The sequence below is a fragment of the Pinus tabuliformis genome, chromosome 4_2 (assembly GCF_031772625.1).
Source record: "Pinus tabuliformis cultivar Carrire ecotype Pingquan chromosome 4_2, CPIR1, whole genome shotgun sequence".
NCBI classification, from domain to species: Eukaryota; Viridiplantae; Streptophyta; class Pinopsida; order Pinales; family Pinaceae; genus Pinus; species Pinus tabuliformis.
Window position 1 is genome coordinate 568,707,042 of NC_142304.1, and position 23,516 is coordinate 568,730,557.

Consider the following 23,516-nt stretch of genomic DNA (forward strand, 5'->3'; position numbering starts at 1 on the left):
AGTGCTAACATAGTTGCGCCATTGTCGGGGAGCGAAAACTCTATCTTCCCCGGGAATGGACGATAACAATCTAGATCCGATTACTGATGGTGAACAATAGTTGGACATCAAAAGGTTGTATATTTTTCACTAGGAGACTCCATTGTCAGAGAATCTAGTTTGCAAAACACTCATGGTGACTCCACTGTTCGAAGCATTAAAATCTTAAATTGTTGAATCGGTTGCTTGTTAAAAAAGATGACAAGGTATGTGGCAGACCCTTTTTCTATTGAAGGTTTCAAACAATACTGAGATACTTTTGATGATAATCAAATTGATTAGGCTTTCTCAATTTTTTTACCTATTTATTTAAAGCTATGAAAATGTAGCTTTGAAACCAAGACCAACTTTTTAAAAGAGTTTGCTAGAAAACTTGAGAAGGGCCTTCAAGCCTTAGAAGTTCAAATTCTGTCCCATAATTTCCAATCTCAAATCAGTCCTTTTAGAACCTTTGTCAGTTGAAATGAGAAGTGGTAGTTATTCCTTTTGATATTGAGTTTTAGGAGTGCTTTGAGAATGGGTTTGATGACTCACAACTGAAATTGTATGATGGAAATAGAAGCATATATGAATTGTCCAAGCATGATGATCAATTTGTAGAATAATTTGAATATCAACCAATATGTCATGTATTTCATGATCCCATAGTTGTCCATATGGAGGAATTGTCCACTACATAGTTCCGATCATGTTTCAGTTGTGAAGATCAAGCCTACAATTAGTTTCCATTTCCCTTACATGTTCTAGTATTGATTCTGCTGAAGCACAATCATGAAGCTACAATTGAGCAACTACTGGATTGGTTACATTAGTATTTTAGTATCACCTAATTCAAATTTTCAGAGATAAAATTAGAGTAGGTTTCTCTATATATAAATAAGCTCATAGGAATAAGCATGCTTCAATTTTCAGTTGCAGTAGCGTCTTTCTAGTGTGAATTTTATTTTCAGTCTATATATTGTTACATTGCAACAATTTGGCTTCAATTGGAGAAGGTTAGAGGTCAGAGAAGATTGCAGTTAGGCTCCATTTGCCAATGAATCAAGCTACTATTCTACAGTGTTCTTGGCACCTCACTAGGAGGATTCCATACCCATTAGATCCAATGTTAGGATCCTATAATCTAAGAAGCAAAGTGTGTTTTCCTCTTACTATTCATCTAGGAGGTCTATACGAATTGGAAAATCTACTTCAAGAGTTCTACACCATCAGATAGAAATTTTAAGCCTACCCATTTGATCCATTTTTATTGAGGAGGTGTGAAAACATACAGAGCATGGAGGGCTACTTAGACTTGCTATGAATTTGCTCTGAAATTGACTGTTTTTGTCACCATTTTCAAAAGATGTTTCCTACCAAATGGAGTTGAATTTTGAACAATTGAAAAAGGTTTTTCCCAAGCACAGGCTAAAGAACAAAAAATTCCTTTAGTTTCTACACATGTGTCATATATTGGAAGATTCAAATGCATATTTACAGTCTATGTTTTAGGTTTCAACATTTCCTTGTTTTAGTTATGATGTTTGGGTACATATTGTGAGGAACTGGAGATGAATTTTTGGAAAATGAGAGATGTTTCTCTCAAAGACACTCTCATATATGAAAAAATCCCCCAAGTTTGCAACATATATCCATATTTAGGATATTTGAGCTTGTCTTTGAACCCTATCTTTCCAGAAATTTGGTGCCCTTTGCTACACAACTATTGCGCAAACATATCTATCAACACTATTTGGAAAATTTCAAAATTTGGAGCTTCTAGAAGTCATTTTAGTTGTTGGATATGTGTTGATAAGTTAAAATAATGTAGTTTGAGTTGTTAAAAAATATGCATTGTTTGAATTGATGTTTCTAAATTGCATTAGTCCTGATATAACAATTCCTTGTTTTTTACTACATAGCAAGTGAAGATGCATTTCATATGGGCCATTCACCTTTTATGTAGTGAATTCGACCACCTAGAGTGGTAATTCAAATTCCTATTTTTATATAATGATGTAAAGACATGGAAAATGGGGGTTGGTTGGCCAAATTGGAGAGGAAAGAACACTATGAATATTGTAATTTTTTCAGAGTTTAATGAAATTGGTGGTTCAAAAGTACCTAGTTAAATCTCCTTAAAGATTCATGTGATTGAGATCTCTTATGTGAGGGATTTCCTATTTTTTTGTGTTATATTTCTTCCTATGATGTTTAAATGAAAAACTTGTTTTAGAATTCATCTAGTTAATGGTGCTTTGTTGCAGTCATTTAGACATTCTATATGTCTTTTCTACCATAATCATTTTAAGATTCATCCATTATTTGATGCCTTGAGATGGTTATCTATTTTATTTATTATTTTCAAATTCTGCAACTACTAATTGGCATAAGGAAGTGTTTCTATCTTGCCTTTGAACTTCTTTTCCCAATTCACCGAGCATCCACCACGTCATTGATTTCAATTTTTTACTAACTCCATGCCCAATCAATTTCTCTCTGCCCTACCACCACACCTATAAAGTTTGTTATTTTCCAAATATCTAGCCATTGTTCTTCATTGAAACCAATCTTTATTGATTGAGTTGAAAGGGAGAGCCCTTTTTGGGTTTGGAAGGGTTAGTTTCCAATTCCACAAGTGGTTTGTGGTTACCTTTGGGTTTCCTTCTTACAACCAAAGGAAATTACAGAGTGCTAATAGATGTCCTTGATGTTATTATGCTATGCATAATTAGATTCCCCTGACCTTCATAACTCTGGCTAGGTTAGATATCCCATATTTTAGATCTAGTAATATAAGGAATTCTTTGGATTTGATCTGTAAAATCTTGTTGATGTAATTTTTTTCTTGCAACCTTTTCATACAATTCACTCTCATTATGAAACTACTTTTGACTACTAAAATAAAGAAAATGCTAGATATGGAAATTCTCATTTCCAAAGTTTTATAACCCCAAAGTGTATTTGGGTAACTTCAATGGCATTTTGCTACTTCAGCCTTGCAACCTTTAGGTGCTTAGCAAACCCAAGTTTACATGGCTTTATAAGTCCATTATACATAATAACATAAAATACATAACAAAATAAAATAAAAAATAGACATTGATGCAATATCTTGTAGGATTACATACAGTGCACTTTATGGCTAGCCACACATACACTTGATCTCTAAAATTTACCTACTTTATTCTTCTTGAGAAAGTAACATAAATGCATTGCATTTTGTCAACAATCCATAAATACATATTCTAGGGGATAAGAATACTTGGACCCTTAATAGTGGATATAATACTTTATTGAGAAGTTATAATCTTAGGATTTTGTCTAAGAATTAATGCTTTATCATAGACGTAGATTATAATTGCTGCTTTAAAAATTTTGACTAGTTTTTTAAAGTAAGGCACATTGGTTTCTTTGGGAAATTTAATTTAGATATTGTTTATGATTTTCTATGGAAGTATACTACTTTTGCAGGTTGGAAATTCAACAATGTAGTTTTCCATATCACTTATATTTGTACACCCTTTCATCATTAAAAGCTAATGAGTTGGTGTAACGACTTATTACATCATTATGAAATCCATTCTCACCCATTCTTTCTTTGTATCCTAATGAAATAGAATTATCATCAGATACCATATCTCCAATCCTTTATTTTTGAGTGTCTAATCGGTCAAGACTTGCTATTAGTTTGGGAGTCTAGAATTGATGTTATAAGATGGTATTCAAGTTTAATTGTTGTATCATGTTTTAATGCTCACCATAAATATATTATAATTGTTGCTTTAAATATTTTAACTAGATTTTTAAAGTAAGATACATTAGCTTCTTTGAGAAATTTAATTCAAAGATGTCCTATGAATTTCTGTGGACGTATGTTACTTGTCAAGGTTGGCATGCTAGTCATGTTTTTATGCTTTGCATAAATATATGCTCCTCACCTTCATAGCTCTTACTAGGAAAGATATCCTTTATTTTATATCCAATAATATCAGGAATTCTTCAGATTTAAATCAACCATGCAAAAAAATAATGGACAAAATGGGATGACATTGCCAATTTCCTAATCGATGTCGATTTTGGCTATTACTCTTAGTGTTTGAGGGATTTATTCATAATAAAAAATTAGGAAATAAGAGTCTTAGTGTTGCACTGAAATTAAACATCTTCAGGCACAAGCTTTGATCACAATAAGTGGTTTTTTGCATCATACCCAAACTAATTTAAAAATCATTAGAAATTTAGTTTGAAATCAATATTGATGGTTTATCCAAGCCACAAGTGAAAATCAAATTTACAAATTCTATGCCCTTACAAGATTTTATGACATTGATGGTCAGGGAAATGGAAATAGACAATCAAGTTCTCGAGAGCAACTTAATGAAATCTAGTCAATTCTAGAATACCATCAAAATCTAGCCTAGATTTGTGGTGATCATGAAATCTATAATTTATAGGGTTACCTATCATGACCACACCCATCTTGTTGCAAAAAAAAATAGCAGAACAACTTTTTTCGTTTTGGTCCCCACTTTCCAAAGCAAAAAAATCACAAATGATGGCTCATGGACTTTGTCTTCAAGTGTATTTAGATCTAGGTGAGTCTAATTGTAAATTCATTAATGGACACTAATGCCTATTAGATAATTTATTTGAATATGATTGAAATAGTTGTTCACTATCTTTTCCCCCACTAATATTTAAAACTTTATTCACTTACAAATCATGTAGGCATGCTCGTACTTTCCTTGTATAACTTATAATCCTATGTTTTTATATATCTTCTAATGAATTGAACAATTTCATAGGCTTATCTTGACAAACCAAATTATACCACATTTATATCATGGAACCAATGTTGTTTAAGAATGCCATCTCTATGTTGCTAAATGGTTCTACGAAGATTCAACTATTTCTCTATATAATCAACATTGGCTCCATTACCTCAACAAGAGCTACATCCTCACACTCCCTCATTTATCTCTCTAATGGAACACATCAACACCAGACTTTTCTACCATCTGCATATTTTGGACATGTTGAATCTGGAGTCATCAAAGTTGGTCCAATTGTTCTACTAAAAAACATAGCTTGCACACTTTTCCAACACTCCTTGTAAAACCCAACTTTTTCCTTTACTCTCTTTCAAATTTGTGTCTCTTTTCACTCTTTCTTCCTTTACTAAGAAACATAATTTATTCTACATTATTTTTTTCTTCATTCATTTGCACAAGGTATAGAAGAGTCCTTAAACTTGAGGTTGTGAACCATAAAGAAACATTGATTATGGACTCATAAAATCTTCTAAATGCAAAGGTAGGCACAATCTAGGTTAGATCTTCATCGACACAAGAAGGGTTGTCTTTTATAAAAACTGCAACAAATGTTTCCACAACTATAACTATCGCATTCATGGTTCTCAATCCTTACTGAAAAGATTGGTCAATTCAGTGTAGAGAAACTACAAAAACAACATTATAGACTTACAACAACGCATGTGGCTCAGGAAAATTCTTCGGCTTTGACCTCATTGATCGGGACAAAGATGATATCCATCTTTCTGCATTCACTGTTTTGGCCAAATTTGTTTTATGATCTAATCTAAGCTGGGCAACTATACATTGTTTCCAATGGCATAGTGAAGGAAACAAATCCAAAATATAACCACCTTAAGAACAAGTATGAGATCTTCTTGTTCATTTCATCCACTATCAAGTTGTGTTTGAAAGATAATCCAATATTTCCTTTCCAATGCTTTGATTTCAAAACTATAAATGAAGTCAAATCTACAAATTTGAATTCCATTTTTGATGTTATTTGTATGGTTAGTTCAACCTCACCTGCCTTGACTATTTAGTGAAGATATGGAATTGAAACACTTAAAAAGACTCCCACATTAAAGGACATGTTGGGATTTATCATTGATGTAACACTATGGGGAGAGCATTGTGACTCTAAAGGAAAGAAGCTTGCTGAATTGTGATCTTCTTCCAACCTGCTAATCCTTGATATAAAAGGATACCATGTATTCGAATTCAATGAAATCAACATGGGGATTATCTCCATTAGAAATCTTGTCATTAATCCAAACATTGAAGAAACTTGACAACCTTAGTCACAGTTTCATGAAACGAGCTTCAATTATTCCTCTCCATCATTGAACAAGAACTATAGCGGTACTTCTTAACGAACCCAACCAAAAAAGATGGTTCCTAAAATTACTTTCATGTAAACCTCTGAGAAAGCAACATGGGGTTGTGTTCGTGTAGTTATAACTACTATTCACATGGACAAGTTTTATTGTCTCATATATCTGTTGAGTTTCAATGGAAAGCAATGCATGAAAGATGGCATGCATCATTATAACAATATATGGCATTGTATAAAATGTAACGATGAATTCCCATAACATGACTATCGTTACACACTTAGAATTGAATTACATGACCACATTGGGCACTTAGAAAATGTCATAGCTTTCAATGATGTTGCAAATGATGACTTGTTTCTTATTTCTATCGAACCATCTCATGTTTGGGAAATTTATGGAAGAATTTTCAAGCCACCATTTCCTACTAAAATTTTCCATCAAGTTATACATTTTCACTGATATTGAGTGCTTTAAAATCATTATCATTAATTTAGAGGAACTCCATTATGACTCTGCATGCAAAGATGTCCTCAAAGACATTACAAATAATGTATCTTGTAGAAGAATATGTTGTTTGTCACCTTTGAGATTTAGACGTGGCACCAAGGAGCCATATGTCAATATGGCGTATCATTATGTAGATATCATACTTTAATAGTTCTGGAAAATATCTTCATGTTGTTGTAGCACACTTTTTTTCAACAAAACTCTTGTTCAAAATTTCCAAATAACAACTTTAATGCATTTTCTGTACATTGTCTATATGATTTCTTTACTCTATGCCCATACCATGATCAAAACATTCAATTCGTCCATGTTTTTCAACTCATTCTCTCTACTAATAAATTAAATGTTTTTCATTTTTATTATTCATGTTATCTCTCAAGTATGTAAAAAAAAAAACTCAATTTTGATTATCTTGATGTATTTATTCCAACTTTAATTTGATGCCACAATGACACATTTTTCTTGAAATTTTCCGTGTATCTTTCCAAATTTACAAGGATACCATGAACAAATCTTTCCTAATAGTGTTACCTTTTCTTCCTTATTATATAAACCATTTTTTTATGTCAAGACTCGTTATTATTTTTTCTATGCATACAAAGCTCATTCATATTTCCCTGTAATTAACTTATGCCTCTATTATAACAATAACTTATTTCTATTTAATTAGATATGCCATCTAGTAGTGGAAATGTAGAGAAAAAAGGACAAAGAGGTCTTCTTTATGCAGAAAACAAAGACATTTTAAATGCACGTGGACAACTCCTTTATGAAAAATACAAAAACCTTGTTGCTTTAACTGATTCCTCTCCTACCTTAAATGCTCCCCAAAAAATGGAAATTGATTCACCTCACCTTCTTCAAAATCAACAGAAACCCCTCACGCTCACCCCCGACCAATAATGAGAACCATCGATTTTGGGAAAGGATAGATAAATTATTTACCATGCATGTTTGCACCATATGCAAAGAATCATACCCAAGTATGAAAATAAGACTTTTGCATAGTAATCCTTCTTTCTTCCCTTGTGCTGCATCTAAGTCTACCTATCATTTTTCTCTTTCGAATGACATGAAACCCAATTCACAATCACTCGCTCTTCATAATTTAATTTAAATTGAAGATTTCTCATTCCACACATGAACCCTATTCTATAAGTTACTCATGCCCATGGAGGTCAATACAAATATAATGAGCATACAATCAACTTCTCTGAAGACGTCAATACTATTCCCAACTATTTGCTTCATATGGTTTCTAAATTATACATTTTCATTGTGAAAAGACACAATTCTACTAAAAAAGATTACAAAATTTTTTATTATAAATTGCGTGTAATGTCAGTGTTGGAGTACAAACTAAAAAATGATCCCTACGAGAAGGATGTCCACCTCAACCCATCTGTAATTTATGCTTTTCCAAATCAACCTATAAATATATCCTCTCTTATTTGTAATGTAAATACCCCTTCTCCTGAACCCTATCAATCCTTATTTGATTCTAATTATGACCTTGGTGTCCTCCTCACTACAAAATACCTCCAACCTTCCTGTTTTGTTCCAACTCTCCCAAATTCATGTACTAAGCTTGAACAAATATGTATGTTTTTTCACTTAACTGATTCAAATTCAACAAGTTCAATTGATTGGCCTGCAATATCCCTATCCCCGTGAATGAATACACCATTGAGATCCTCTTCTCTATGGAATTCCCCACCCAACTTCCTACATACACTTCCATGATTGTGTAACCAGGAATTACAAAAGTTGAGATGCAAGAATATGCTTTGCACCTGATGCACCATTGTGATAACCGATTTGGCCAAGATCCAAGATTTCACTATTACTTATACAACATTTAAATGTGCCATTGAAACCAATCAAGTGCTTCCATATTTTTTAAAAAGCCCATTGAGAACAACTTACCAACATTTGTTTTAGATCTTAGACAATGCCTTCATGACTTCTCAGATTCTAAATTTCTAAAACAAGTCCCATGCTTTAGTTCAGGTCCTCGAAGAACACCTTCTTTTTGGACCAAGAAAAGATGTGAGGTGACTGATATGATCACACAAATAGGAAGGCCAACATTCTTCATCACGCTTGGTGCAACCGATATTAAGTGGTATGACTTGCACATGCTCATGCTTGATAACATTCCCTCCACTTCGAGCAATCACTACCATTGGAGAATTAAAAACATTATTAGAAATCCACATCTTACAACCTAATATATGCATTACAGATTTATAATTTTCCTTGAAGAACTATAAAATGTATTCACACACTTGATCATTGGTGCAGGTTTTCATTTAACCATACTTCTATTCATTAATTTTTGTACAGCAATTTCACTTGTTCCAATCATTGACTTTCTTATTTTCCTCAAATACAAATGGAAACATAGAGGATCCACAAACATACATGGATTTCTTTGGTTGCAAAATTCACCAAATATGGACACTTACGATTTGAACAATGGAATAAAGGTCATTGATGCCAAGAGTTATTTAGATCATTATGTAACCATTTGGAATCTGCGTGGTCTCCAACATTGAAATCCCGGGCTTCATCAATCAACAATACACAACCCATGTGTTTTGGACACATCATAAATATCTACATCCACTTAGCCTGAAGACTACAAAGAGCTCGTTAATTATGTTCAATGACACACAAAGTGTCATGAATCTTCCTGTCTTCGCATGAAAGACCATGTTCTTAGCTGTCGATATAGAGTACCATGAGAGTTGCACTCCGCATATTGAATGTCCATTGATGATAAAGGTTGGAAAACCTACACCATTTCTTGCAATGATGATATATTGAACATCTACAACTTTGATTTTATTTCCATTTTTAGAGAAAATGTTGATTTCAAACCCCTTCTTTCGCGCTATGTTGTTTTAAGATACATTTAAAAGTATGTAGCAAAAGTAGAAATAATATCAGAAAGCTATTGTCAAACATTATTATGCCTCTTGCAAAGTGTACCTCCAGAAGCACTTGTTGTTTATGTCGTCTAGAATATCCTTACAAAATCCATTGCAGACAGACACATCAAGGCACAAGAAATATGACATATGATGCAGAAACTACCACTCTCACTCTACAATCATTCATTTGTTTCTTTGAATTTTAATCTAACTATTTTCGGAAGCGTTTACCATGATTTTGAAAACCCCCTTTCAACATCAACTTTCATTACAACATACATGAATAAACCCCCTTGATTGGAACCATTGCCTCTCCTTGAAGCTGCATGCTATTGGTTATTTTCTGCTCGTTGAAAGAAATAGCAGTGTAAACATATATTACTTCCAATTATTTTTCATGTATTTCCATGATACATTACCATCCCTTCCCCTAATGATTCTTATTATGTTTTTTTTTGTTAGAGTGAGCTACTCCTATATTTTTCCTTTCCGCACACTCCCCCATCACATTGGTTCCACCAACACGGAAATAATTGCACACTAGGATAAAAAAAGGAGACATACACCATGACATGTTCATTGTGAACTGGATCACCCTCAATCCCTTCATCCCGAAAATTGTCTACTACTGTGATTTCCCCCCTTGAATCCATGAAAATAGATGAATGGAAAATTATTTCTCACCTCCACCCATGAAAAACATTGAAGTTCATGACCTTGAAACGCTTGGCCATCCCAACATCGATGCTAACCATAATTTGGCTCATACTAATATCCCTCTCCACTTGCAAAAGGTTTCCATACAGTTCACTGAATTCCGCTGCTCAATTACCCAAATCCAACATCATCCTTTTTCAATCCCACACCAAGATCACTTATTCTTTCTCACCCAAAGCACAACTTTTAACATTGTTCTTTCTCACTTCAAAAGAACTGCACCAATCCCTCCACTCAGAATTATCATCCAAGATATTATTTAATTGGTTGTCTACAAAGTGATAAAATCCCCTAGGAAAATAACCCATTACTTCTACTTGCACCTACTGGAGTATGAGATTTTAACATAAATGCATTTACAATCCATTATGTCATTCACATCCTTATGTAATCAATGCATCATTTGGAAGGATAATCACTTGTAAACATCCAAGAGAAATTTCAGCATGTAAAGTACATTTTGATTGATGAGATGAGCTTCGTTAGTCCAAAAATGATTTCCCATATTGACGATCACTTGAGATAAGCATTCCCTTCTAAATGAAATGCACCATTCGAAAATCCATCCATTATCCTTGTTGGATATTTAGGTCAATTGTCACTTGTGAAATAAATTCTTATGTATGTCAACACGTCACAAGGAAATGCATTTTAGTGCAACTTCAACACATTCATAACACTTTCAACCTTTTCTGTCAACAAGGTACTAGCCCTTCTCAAGTTTTTTCCAACTCATAATGAAACTTCGGAATGGAACACCTACTCTAGAAGACTTAAATATTTGAATGTTAAGGCAAAAATCCTCTCAAACATGACGAGCATAAAAAATTTCAAGATTCCATGGACCTATATGCAATGAACCATTCTGTTGCTTTGCATAATAAGAAAATTCTAACAAAATCGAACATGCCAATTACATTATGCACTATTGAGCAACATAGAGAATAATCTTCTCTTGAATAAGAAGATGAATATTTGAATGTAAAGGTCCTCTGATGCAATGAGTAAAAAGTTATCCTGACTAGTAACTAGTGGGTTGAAGCAAGCCTTGTTATTGGTGCACATGGCAAAGTCATTTCCATCTCTGTGCAACTGACTCAAAGTCCTTAGAGTTGTCATTCTTTGTGGTGCTTGAATTCCACCAATACAAAGGAACTCCATGGGACATTTCAGATTTAACATATGTACTCATTTCCCTGATAATAAGGGGTTCACATCGACAATTTCCCCTTCATATGACGTGGGCTTTAACAATACATAAATGACATGGTATGACATTATAAAAGGTAATTGTAGACATTACCAACAAATAACAACAAGGTTTAAGATTCACTACTATGTTAAGAGTAAGATCATTGTTTGACATCCAAATGAATCCAAAATTTCTGTTCACATGCTTCTCACACATTTAAGATAATCCATATCTCAAATGTAGGAAACAAGAGGATTCATTGCTCACGTCAAAATGTTTACAAGAAAATTTTTTCTAGTCAGCATACACTCTATCTTCTATATTTACCCATGGTAAATATTGTTTGTTACTTCACCAACTTTTGCATACAACTCCTTAATATTTCATTTAACTTCACATTGTTCCTATTGCTTTTTATTAAAAAATGTTCATATTTACTTACATTGTCTAAAAAAAATTATATGATTTTAACATTCATTTCTACTAACAATTATTATTTCTTTCTCTTTGCCTATTGTTGGGTTGTGTTATTTTCATTCCATGACTAGCCCATGTAGTTAACCGTGGGGTTAGAAGGGGGGTGAAGTCCCCCCTTCATTGGGCCGATTGTGTAGCAGGGAGGTCACAAGGAGTTTGAGGGGTGCAGGTGTCCCCACTCTATCGGGTCCGGGGTAGTGCCTCGGAAAATTTTGGTTTTGGACCCTATGTTAGGTTGGGAAGACCTACCTATGGTTTTGTGCATGTTTTTTGCACATGTTTTTGGACGCGATGGTTTTCGGTCCATGGTTTTGGACGTGATGGTTTTCGGTCCATGGTATTGGATGCTTTGACATGTATAAATATGTACTGTAACATTGAAAGGAAAATAATGAAAAATCAAGCTGGTAGTCCCGGTTTTGGGATCTAGGGGAAAATCTTTATGTATATGTGTTTTATGTGTTATGCTCTCGCATTTTTTATTTTCTATGTTTTAGAATTCATATGCAGGCAATTTTTGTACAGGGTTAAAACCTACATTTGGTATTAGAGTTGTTTTGGCTTCAAGGGGACTCCTTTGCTGCTGAGGGGTTTCGCTCGGGCTTGTGGTAGACCGTGTTCAATGGGAGATCTGCGGGATCGATTCTGGTGGTGAAAGAAGATGGCTAGAAGTGGAAAGATAGAGATCTAGAAATTTAATGGTCAGATTTTTGAGTTATGGAAACTCAAGATGGAGGATCTGTTGGTGGATAAAGATTAGTGGATCATGGTAGATCTAGGTACTAAGCCAATGGGAGTGTCCGACGAAGAATGGGAGAAGTTGGATCAGAAGGCAAAGAGCACAATATGATTGTGTGTCTCAGATTTAGTATTGTTGAATGTATTAGGGGAAGCTACAACGAAGGCTTTGTGGCACAAGTTAGGGATTTTATACCAATCTAAGTCTCTGGTGAATAAATTGTTCCTACGGAAAAAGCTGTATAACCTGAGGATGAAAGATGGAGACTCGGTGACAAAGTTGTTGGAAATAATACTGAGAGGGGGGGTGAATCAATATTATCTAATTCTTTTAATAAATCTTCTTTATTTGTTCTTTGAATTATTTTTGCATGTCAGTACCATAAAATAATGAGCATGAACAAAAGAAAATAGATAGTCACACCAAAGAACACAAGATGTAAGGTGGAAACCCAATGTGGGTGAAAACCACCTGCTGCAATATGTCTCTATCTTCTTTCAAATTAGAAACTCCTTTTACAATGGTTTTGTACTGGTGCAGTCCTTTACCAGTACGCAGGCTGCAACCTGCAGAGAGCTACAACTCTCTCTCTCGTTTTCCAGTCTCTCCTGGAAGGGAGCTACAACCCCCTACTTCTTTTCTTACAAGGACCACTTTTCATAAATTTTCAAACTGGATCCATAAGCATCAAATGATCATCAAGTATAAGAGAATCACCCAATCAACTGTAGTAACCAGATCAAAAATAATAGGACCAAACCCAGAACACAACAATGATAGACAAAGATTTTAAGAGAAGTAAGCACCCTGCTCAACTGCTCGCCTGCTTACGTAAGCACCCTGCTCAACTGCTTGCCTGCTTACAGTACTCACCCTACTTAACTGCTTGCCTGCTTACAGTACGCACCCTGCTCAACTGCTCGCCTGCTTACGTACGCACCCTGCTCAACTGCTAGCCTGCGTACCTCGCTCTCAGTCCGTTGAACTGCCTGCGGACCTCCACACCTGCAACCCTTCTGTGCCTGCGTACCGGCGCACCTGCAACCCTTCTGTGCCTGCATACCGGTGCACCTGCAACCCTTCTGTGCCTGCGTACCTCGCACCTGAAACCCTTCTGTGCCTGCGTACCAGCGCACCTGAAACCCTTCTGTGCTTGCGTACCGGCGCACCTGAAACGCTTCGTTCCTGCGTATGTACGCACTTTTCTCTCACTGTACCTGCGTACCTTCGGGCATAGATGATTTCAAGACTTCAGAAATAACCTAGACAGTCAGATCTACAGATCTGAACATGCGCCGAAGAGATCTCGGTCCATCAGTAGATTCACCTTATTTAGATCTAGACTAGATCTAGCCCTCATAAGATATTCAACCAAAAACATGCTCAAGCCAAATGATCTCCTTTGCTTTATATAGGAAAGCTCTTCCTTAAATCATGGATCAATACCACGGGCCAACACCATAATAACACAATACCGTCGGCTAAATACCAAGAGTAAAACATAAGAAAACCCCACATGTGAATTTCTTTTCCTTGAAATGTGTGCACTGGGGGTACGCACCTCCTGAACGGGATAACTGCGGGTATGTACGCACTTTATGTAACACTGACCTGCGTGTACGCACCTTATGTAAGGTGTACCTGCGTACCCCTTATTTTCTTCAATATTTGATAGCTGATCATCAATCTCTGCTGCTGACTTGAAGTACTGTGATCTATCACCTGAATGGGTTGCCATCAAGGACAACACTTTAGCCATAATGCCAACAATCTCCCCCTTTGGACTTGATGGCAACCTCAAAACTTCAGCTTCATTCTCCCCCTTTGACATCAAGGGCAAAGGGTTATGCTCCCCCTAAGAACATGCTCCCCCTGAATATGAACCAGATCTGCAACGAAGAACCATAATCCACCATGAAAGAGATAGAGACATATTGCAGCTACTTCCAAGATCTCCTTTTGCACATCCTCCATAATGCCAACAATGCATTATATGCTCCCCCTGAACCTGTACCATCAATGAGAAGAGGTTCAACAATAAGATGATGCATCAACAACCCCCAGCTTTTGCCTGAGGTATTCAAAAGTGTCCCTGGGCAATGGTTTGGTGAGAATATCAACAACTTGTTCCTTAGAAGGAACATACTCCAACTTGACCTTCTGTTCAAGCACTTGTTCCCGGAGAAAATGATACTTGATTGGTATGTGCTTGGTTTTTGAATGCATAACAGGATTCTTTGAGATGCTGATTGCACTTGTGTTATCACATAAGATGGGGATTGGTGGTGTACAAGTGATTTGAAATTCCTGCAAAGTCTGCATCATCCAAAGGAGTTGGGTGCAACAAGATGCAACAGCAACATATTCCGCTTCAGCTGTAGACAAGGCAATCGAACTCTGTTTCTTGCTGAACCAAGATACTAGTCTGGAACCCATAAAGAACGCACCACCACTTGTGCTTTTCCTGTCATCCACGCTTCCGGCCCAATCTGCATCTGTATAAGCATGAAGTGTAAGATCTGTATCTCTAGGATACCATAAGCCATAATTTTGAGTCCCTTGAAGATATTTGAAAATTCTCTTCACTGCCTGAAGATGAGTCTCCTTTGGATTTGCCTAAAATCTTCCAACTATTCCAACTGCATGCATGATGTCTGGTCGGGTACCTGTCAAATAAAGTAAACTTCCAATCATAGATCTGTAGGTTGGTTGATGTACTGCTGCAGATTCATCATTTGCACTGAGGCTACATCCTGTGACCATGGGTGTACATACTAGTTTTGCATCTTCCATACCATATTTCTTCAAAATTTGTTTGAGATACTTGGTTTGAGATAAAAAGATTCCTCCTTCTTTTTGTTGGATTTGCAAACCAAGGAAATATGTCAGTTCTCCTAGCAAGGACATTTCAAATTCTTTCTGCATGACCAAGGCAAAGTTTTGACTCATAGCTTCTTCATTGCTCCCAAAAATAATGTCATCTACATACACAACAAGTATTAGCAATTTGTCATTTTCAACTTTTATATAAAGATTGCTATCTGCCGATCCTTTTGAAAAGCCTTGTTGATGAAGATATTTGTCCAAACGGTAGTACCAAGCCCTTGGAGCTTGTTTGAGACCATAGAGAGCCTTTTTCAATCTGCATACAAGATTTGGGTCATTTCCAAGAATGAACCCATCTGGCTGTTCAATGTACACTTCTTCTTCCAAGTCTCCATTCAGAAAGGCTGATTTCACGTCCATTTGAAATACTTTGAAGTTTTGAAAACTTGAGAGAGCAAGGAACATTCGGATGGCCTCAAGTCTTGCAACAGGAGCAAAGGTTTCTTCAAAGTCTATTCCTTCTTGCTGCGCATACCCTTTACAAACAAGTCTGGCTTTGTTTCTAATTACTTCTCCATTTTCATTCAATTTGTTTTTGAAGACCCATTTTGTCTCGATAACATTCTTATCTTTTGGTCTAGGAACCAGCTCCCAAGTGTTGTTCTTTTCGATCTGCTCAAGTTCTTCATCCATTGCTTTCACCCAACATTCATCTTTGCATGCCTCTTTCACATTTTGTGGTTCAGTAGAGGAGAGTAATGCCAAATAGCTTGAAGCTTCTGCAACTGTTCTTCTTGTTTGTACACCTGCTTCTTTCTGCCCCATAATCTGAGATTCTGGATGGTTCTTCTGAACATATCTGGATGGAGTCTTTTCTTCTATTCTTGTTTGCTCCTCTGGTTCTTCTTGAGGTTCTTCTTCTTCATCATTCTGTCGTTGGGGGTAGCCTTCATCTTCTTCGATGTCTTCATGATGAACTTGCCTAGGAATGTATCCCTTCTCATCAACCACTACATCAATGCTGTCAACAATTCTGCCAAGTCTTTTATTGTAGCATTTGTATGCTTTGCTATGTGGAGAGTAACCAAGAAGAATGCCTTCATCTGCTCTAGGTTCAAGTTTGCCAAGCTGCTCATCAGTATTCTTGATATAGCATTTGCTCCCAAAGATTTTGAAGTGCTTTACTAAAGGAGTCCTACCACTCCAGAGCTCATGAGGAGTTTGAGTGCTGTTCACCCGGACATTTGTTTTGTTGAGAATAACAACCGCAGCATGTGCAGCTTCACCCCAGAAAGTTGCGGGAGTTCCTGACTCATCAAGCATAGCACGAGCCATTTGTTGGACTGTTCTGTTCATTCTTTCCACAACTCCATTTTGCTGAGGAGTTCTTGCTGTAGAGAATTCTCTTCTTATCCCATGTTCTTCACAGAAATCGAAAAATTCATTTGAAGTAAATTCCCCACCTCTGTCGGATCTGAGGCACTTAATTTTGTGACCTGATTCATTTTCAACCAAGGCTTTGAAGGATTTGTATTTTTCGAATGCTTCATCTTTGTGCTTCATAAGTCCTAACCAGACAAACCTGGAGAAATCGTCAATGAATAATATCAAGTATTCTTCTCCTCGAGGTGTTCTTTTCCTGAAAGGACCGCATGTATCTGTATGTACTAGCTCAAGAGGCATGCTAGCTGATCCTTCTTTCTCTGGAAAGTTAGTTCTGGTTTGTTTTCCAAACTGACATGATTTGCATATGGTGTTGTCAGGAATTTTGATATCTGGAAGATCGCGAACTGCCTGATATTTGCATGCTTTCCTTATTTGTGAAAATCTTAGATGTCCCAACCTCCGATGCCATAACCAGTGCTCATCATCCTTGCTCAGATAGCATTGTTGTTGTCCTTCTTCAAATATGTACAGATTATTTGGAGTTCTTTTGCCTTTGATCACTGTTTTACCTGTATCAAGATCACGAACAAGACATCCATTTGATCTGAATATAACCTCGGTTCTTTGATCACACATCTGGCTGACACTTAGAAGATTATGCTTCAATCCATCAACATACAAAACATTTCCAGCCTTGACCTTTTCTTTTAACTGAGCAATGCCTTTTCCTTTTATAGTTGCAGGAGTATCATTTCCAAAAGAGACTTTCTTTCCCTTTTCTAGAGTAGAATAAGACTCAAGTTTTTCTTTATCACCTGTCATATGCTTCGAACATCCACTGTCAATGTACCATAGATTTTCCTGTCCCTCTGCATAAAATGCTATCCCACATCTTTCTGTTTGAGGTTCCTTTATTCTCCATGTTTTGGTGCTTGAGGCTTGTTCCTTTTTCTGCTGAAACCTGCTCCTGCATTCAGAGTCTTCATGACCAAAGTTATTGCAAACAGAACATTAAACTTCATTTTCAAGAACCGAAAAGTTGTTATAGGTCCTTTTTGTAATCCCCGTCATACTTCTTTGTTTTTTAGCTTCCCTAGTCATGATCGTTTTATATGCAACACATTGAGCTGCTTTGTGACCAAAGTTATGGCAAGAAAAGCATTGTCCATTGAAGAAACTTCTGCGGTTATCGAATCTACCAGCCAATTGATTGTAATTTCTATTGTCATCTATTCTTGAACCAAATTGAGAAGATTTTACCTGTGGCTGGTTGTGGCTTTTGTTCACCCTTAAGATGGATTGCCCCTGATAGTTTTGTCCCTGCTTTACCTGATGATCTTCATTGTGCTTTTGCTCATTTCTTCTTGTTGCATCAAGATAACTTTTTGAGGTGGATGCTTGAGAAGTTTCTCCATTATAGCCTAGACCTGTCTTGTTTAGTGGAGATCGCTGCACATTGATAATCTCATCCAAAGTTTCAGATCCTTTGACAAACTTGAGATTAATAGCTTTTGTTTTCTCAATCTCTTTTCTGAGACCAACAATTTCACCTTCTAATTTTTGAAGATGTTTTTCCTTTTCATCAATTTGAAATTGTAGAGTATCAATGATCATGTTCTTTTCTTCTATACATCTCTTGAGTCTAGTAATTTCATCATAAAGGTTATCCACATATATAGCATCCATATAATCATCATCTTCAAATGCCATTAACAACTTATATTCATTACCTTGTTCATCTTCATCACTGTTTGATAGACCATCACTATCTTCATGAGTGTAGTAGCTTTTCTTATTTGCATTCTGTTTCTTGTTCCATCTAGCAGGTTCCTTTCCTTTATCCTTATAAGGACATTTTGCAGCATAATGACCTACTCTTCCACAAGCAAAGCATTTAAAAGGTAACTTACCTCTGAACCTTCCAGAACCCTTTTGAAGATTTCTGACAAAATTTGATTCTTCTTCTTCTTCTTCTGGGACGTGGCTTGCTTCATAATAATCTCCTTTACCTGATGCCTTGAAAGCAGCTTCTCTTCTGTCTGATGGACCTCCCTTTCTCATTTCATAAGCAGTTAGAATTCCATGTAGCTGAGACATAGTAAGGATTCGTAGATTTTCCTTTTCTTCTATTGCAGATACTTTAGATTCAAACTTGGGAGACAATGATCTTAGAACCTTTTCAACCACAATAGCCTCTTTTATTTCTTCACCCAAATTTTTCATACAATTAACAACCTCATCTACCCGAAGAAAATAGTTAGCCACACTTTCATCATTATACATCTTGAGAGTCTCATACTGAATTCTGAGAGTTTGAAGTTTAGCATGTTTTACCTGTTCATCTCCTTCATAGCTCGTGACAATTTTGTCCCATATCTCTTTTGCGGATTTATAGTGCATTACCTTCATGAATTCTGATTGGGATATACATCCTAATAGAGTACTGACTGCTTTCGCATTTGTTTCATACTTCTTTTTCTCGGCTGCATCTGTAGGAGTGGCTGAAGGAAAAGTGTAGCCTGTCTCTACGATGTCCCAAACTTCTGTACCAAGAGATTGAAGATAGGCAGTAACTCTTACCTTCCAATAATTGAAGTTTGTCCCATCAAAAACTGGTGGCCTGATTGATGCTTCTCTCTCGTAGTTGCTCATGATGAACGATCTACCTTCAAGCGATCAAGCTTCTCTGAAGGACCTGCTCTGATACCAATTGTTGGAAATAATACTGAGAGGGGGGGTGAATCAGTATTATCTAATTCTTTTAATAAATCTTCTTTATTTGTTCTTTGAATTATTTTTGCATGTCAGTACCATAAAATAATGAGCATGAACAAAAGAAAATAGATAGTCACACCAAAGAACACAAGATGTAAGGTGGAAACCCAATGTGGGTGAAAACCACCTGCTGCAATATGTCTCTATCTTCTTTCAAATTAGAAACTCCTTTTACAATGGTTTTGTACTGGTGCAGTCCTTTACCAGTACGCAGGCTGCAACCTACAGAGAGCTACAACTCTCTCTCTCGTTTTCCAGTCTCTCCTGGAAGGGAGCTACAACCCCCTACTTCTTTTCTTACAAGGACCACTTTTCATAAATTTTCAAACTGGATCCATAAGCATCAAATGATCATCAAGTATAAGAGAATCACCCAATCAACTGTAGTAACCAGATCAACAATAATAGGACCAAACCCAGAACACAGCAATGATAGACAAAGATTTTAAGAGAAGTAAGCACCCTGCTCAACTGCTCGCCTGCTTACGTAAGCACCCTGCTCAACTGCTTGCCTGCTTACAGTACTCACCCTGCTTAACTGCTTGCCTGCTTACAGTACGCACCCTGCTCAACTGCATGCCTGCTTACGTACGCACCTTGCTCAATTGCTAGCCTGCGTACCTCGCTCTCAGTCCATTGAACTGCCTGCGGACCTTCGCACCTGCAACCCTTCTGTGCCTGCGTACCGGCGCACCTGCAACCCTTCTGTGCCTGCGTACCGGCGCACCTGCAACCCTTCTGTGCCTGCGTACCTCGCACCTGAAACCCTTCTGTGCCTGCGTACCGGCGCACCTGAAACCCTTCTGTGCCTGCATACCGGCGCACCTGAAACGCTTCGTTCCTGCGTATGTATGCACTTTTCTCTCACTATACCTGCGTACCTTCGGGCATAGATGATTTCAAGACTTCAGAAATAACCTAGACAGTCAGATCTACAGATCTGAACATGCGCCGAAGAGATCTCGGTCCATCAATAGATTCGCCTTATTTAGATCTAGACCAGATCTAGCCCTCATAAGATATTCAACCAAAAACATGCTCAAGCCAAATGATCTCCTTTGCTTTATATAGGAAAGCTCTTCCTTAAATCATGGATCAATACCACGGGCCGACACCATAATAACACAATACCGTTGGCTAAATACCAAGAGTAAAACATAAGAAAACCCCACATGTGAATTTCTTTTCCTTGAAATGTGTGCACTGGAGGTACGCACCTCCTGAACGGGATAACTGCGGGTATGTACGCACTTTATGTAACACTGACCTGCGTGTACGCACCTTATGTAAGGTGTACCTGCGTACCCCTTATTTTCTTCAATATTTGATAGCTGATCATCAATCTCTGCTGCTGACTTGAAGTACTGTGATCTATCACCTGAATGGGTTGCCATCAAGGACAACACTTTAGCCATAATGCCAACAAGAGTGTCTGAACGCATCGAATACTGTGGTAAGTCAGTTATCATCTGTTGATATTAAAATTTCAGATGAAGATAAGTGCATCAATTTGTTGTGTTCTCTACCAGATCGTGGGATAGTCTGGTTATTGCAATAGGTAGCAATGAAATTTCCTTGCAGTTTGATGAAATAGTGTCGTACTTGCTGATGGAGGAAATGAGACGGAAAAATATGGAGAGCCAGAATGGTGATGCCTTGTTTGTATGAGGACGGTCCCAAAATAAAAACAAAATAAGTCATCGAGTGAGAGGTCTAAATATAGAGGGAGATCTAAATCTCCAAGAAAACCTATAAAGGTGGTGTGCTGGAAATATGGAAAGGAAGGGCACTACAAAAGGGACTATAAATCTAAAGCTACTGATAAAGGAAAGGGATCTGATGATGCTCCTTCTACAGAGGCAAAAACCACCTCAGATGAAGGTGGGGATGTGTACTTGGCTTCTTCAAGTACACATGTAGATCACGAGGCATGGTAGATTGACTCAAGTGCATCCTTTCACTTCACTCCCCATAGAGAGTGATTCTGCGAGTATGAGAAATATGATGGTGGTGATGTCTTCTTGAGGGATGACAGGAAGGCTAAAATTGTTGGTCACGGAAAAGTAAAGTTGAAGTTGCAAGGTGGAAGGGTTAAAACACTTCCAGATGTTCAACATATTCCTGCATTAACCAGAAATATGATTTCTATAAGCAAGATGGACGATGCAGGTGTAAAAATAATGTTCGAGAAGGATACCTACAAGATGGTTTGGGGGGCACTGGTATTGATGTGGGGAGTTCAAATTGGAACTCTGTACAAGCGGCAAGTTAGCACTATTGTTGATGGGTGCAACAGTTCTATGGTTCTTGAAAGTGGAGTAGAAAATCTAGTGGTCTCTGGAGAGAAGACCATGCTATGGCATCAAAGGCTTGGACATATTGGAAAGAAGGGCCTTCGAATACTTCATGGTAAAGGTATGGTAGAAGGCATGAGTAATGGCTCTTTGGATTTTGATTTATGTGAAAATTGTGTATATGGGAAGCAAAATTGGGTGAGTTTTCACTCTGGTAGTAATTGGGCAAAACATATATTAGAGCTTGTGCACAGTGATGTGTCTGGACCTGTGAAGTTTCCATCATTGGGTAAGTCTATGTATTATGTATCATTTATATATGACTTCTCAAGGAATACATGGATATATTTCCTTGAGAAGAAATCTGAAGTCTTTGACAGGTTTAAAGAATTTAAGGCTCTAGTGGAAAACCAGACAAAGAAGAAGATAAAGGTGCTAAGGACAGATAATGGTGGAGAGTTTTGTAGTAATGAATTTGTAGAATTTTGTAAGAAGTGTGGTATAGCATGACAAAAGACTACTCCATATACACCTCAGAAAAATTGAGTTGCAGAAAGAATGAACAAAACATTGATGGAAAGGGCAAGAAACATGCTTATTGGTGTCAGGTTAGGACAGGAATTCTGGGCAGAGGTAGTGGAGACAACATGTTACCTAGTCAATAGATCACCTTCATTAGCGTTGGAGGATAAGACTCCACAAGAGGTATGGACTGGTAAGAAACCCTCTATTTCACATTTGAGGGTATTTGGATGTGATGCATATGTACATGTTCCAAAGGAGAAATGAACCAAGTTGGATGGTAAATCTGAAAAGTACATCTTTATTGGGTATAAGGATGGTTTAAAGGGTTATAAGCTTTGGAATCCAGTAACAAGGAAGGTTGTGTATAGCTGAGATGTGGTGTTCAAAGAGGTAAAAGATGTTATTAAACATGAAGTCCAACCAAAGGAACCTAAGAAGATGGAGTTTGAGCTAAAGGAGGAATCAGAAGATGAAGAGCCACAAACTCCGGGTGTGAGAAGATCAGTTCGAGAAAGAAGAAAACCAAAAAGATATAGTCCATCTGCTTTCTGTTCAAATTTTTCTTTATCTATTACTGATGATGATCCCAGAACTGTAAAGGAAGTAGTAGATTTAGAGGATGGAAAACTTTGGAAAGAGGCTATGGTTGATGAAATGGCATATTTGCACAAAAATGAGGCTTGGGATCTGGTGGAGTTGCCAGCTAGAAGAAACCCATTAGCAGAAAATGGGCATTCAAGAAGAAGACAAATGTAGAAGGAAAGGTGGAGAAATACAAAGCTCGTTTGGTAGGAAAAGGTTATTCCTAGGAGTCAGGAATAGATTTTGGTGATATTTTTTCTCCTGTTTCCATGGTAACTTCTATTAGATTACTTTTATCTATGGCTGCTACTTTTGATGATGAGGTAGAACAGATGGATGTGAAGACAACATTTCTTCACAGGGATTTGGAAGAGGAGATCTACATGAAGCA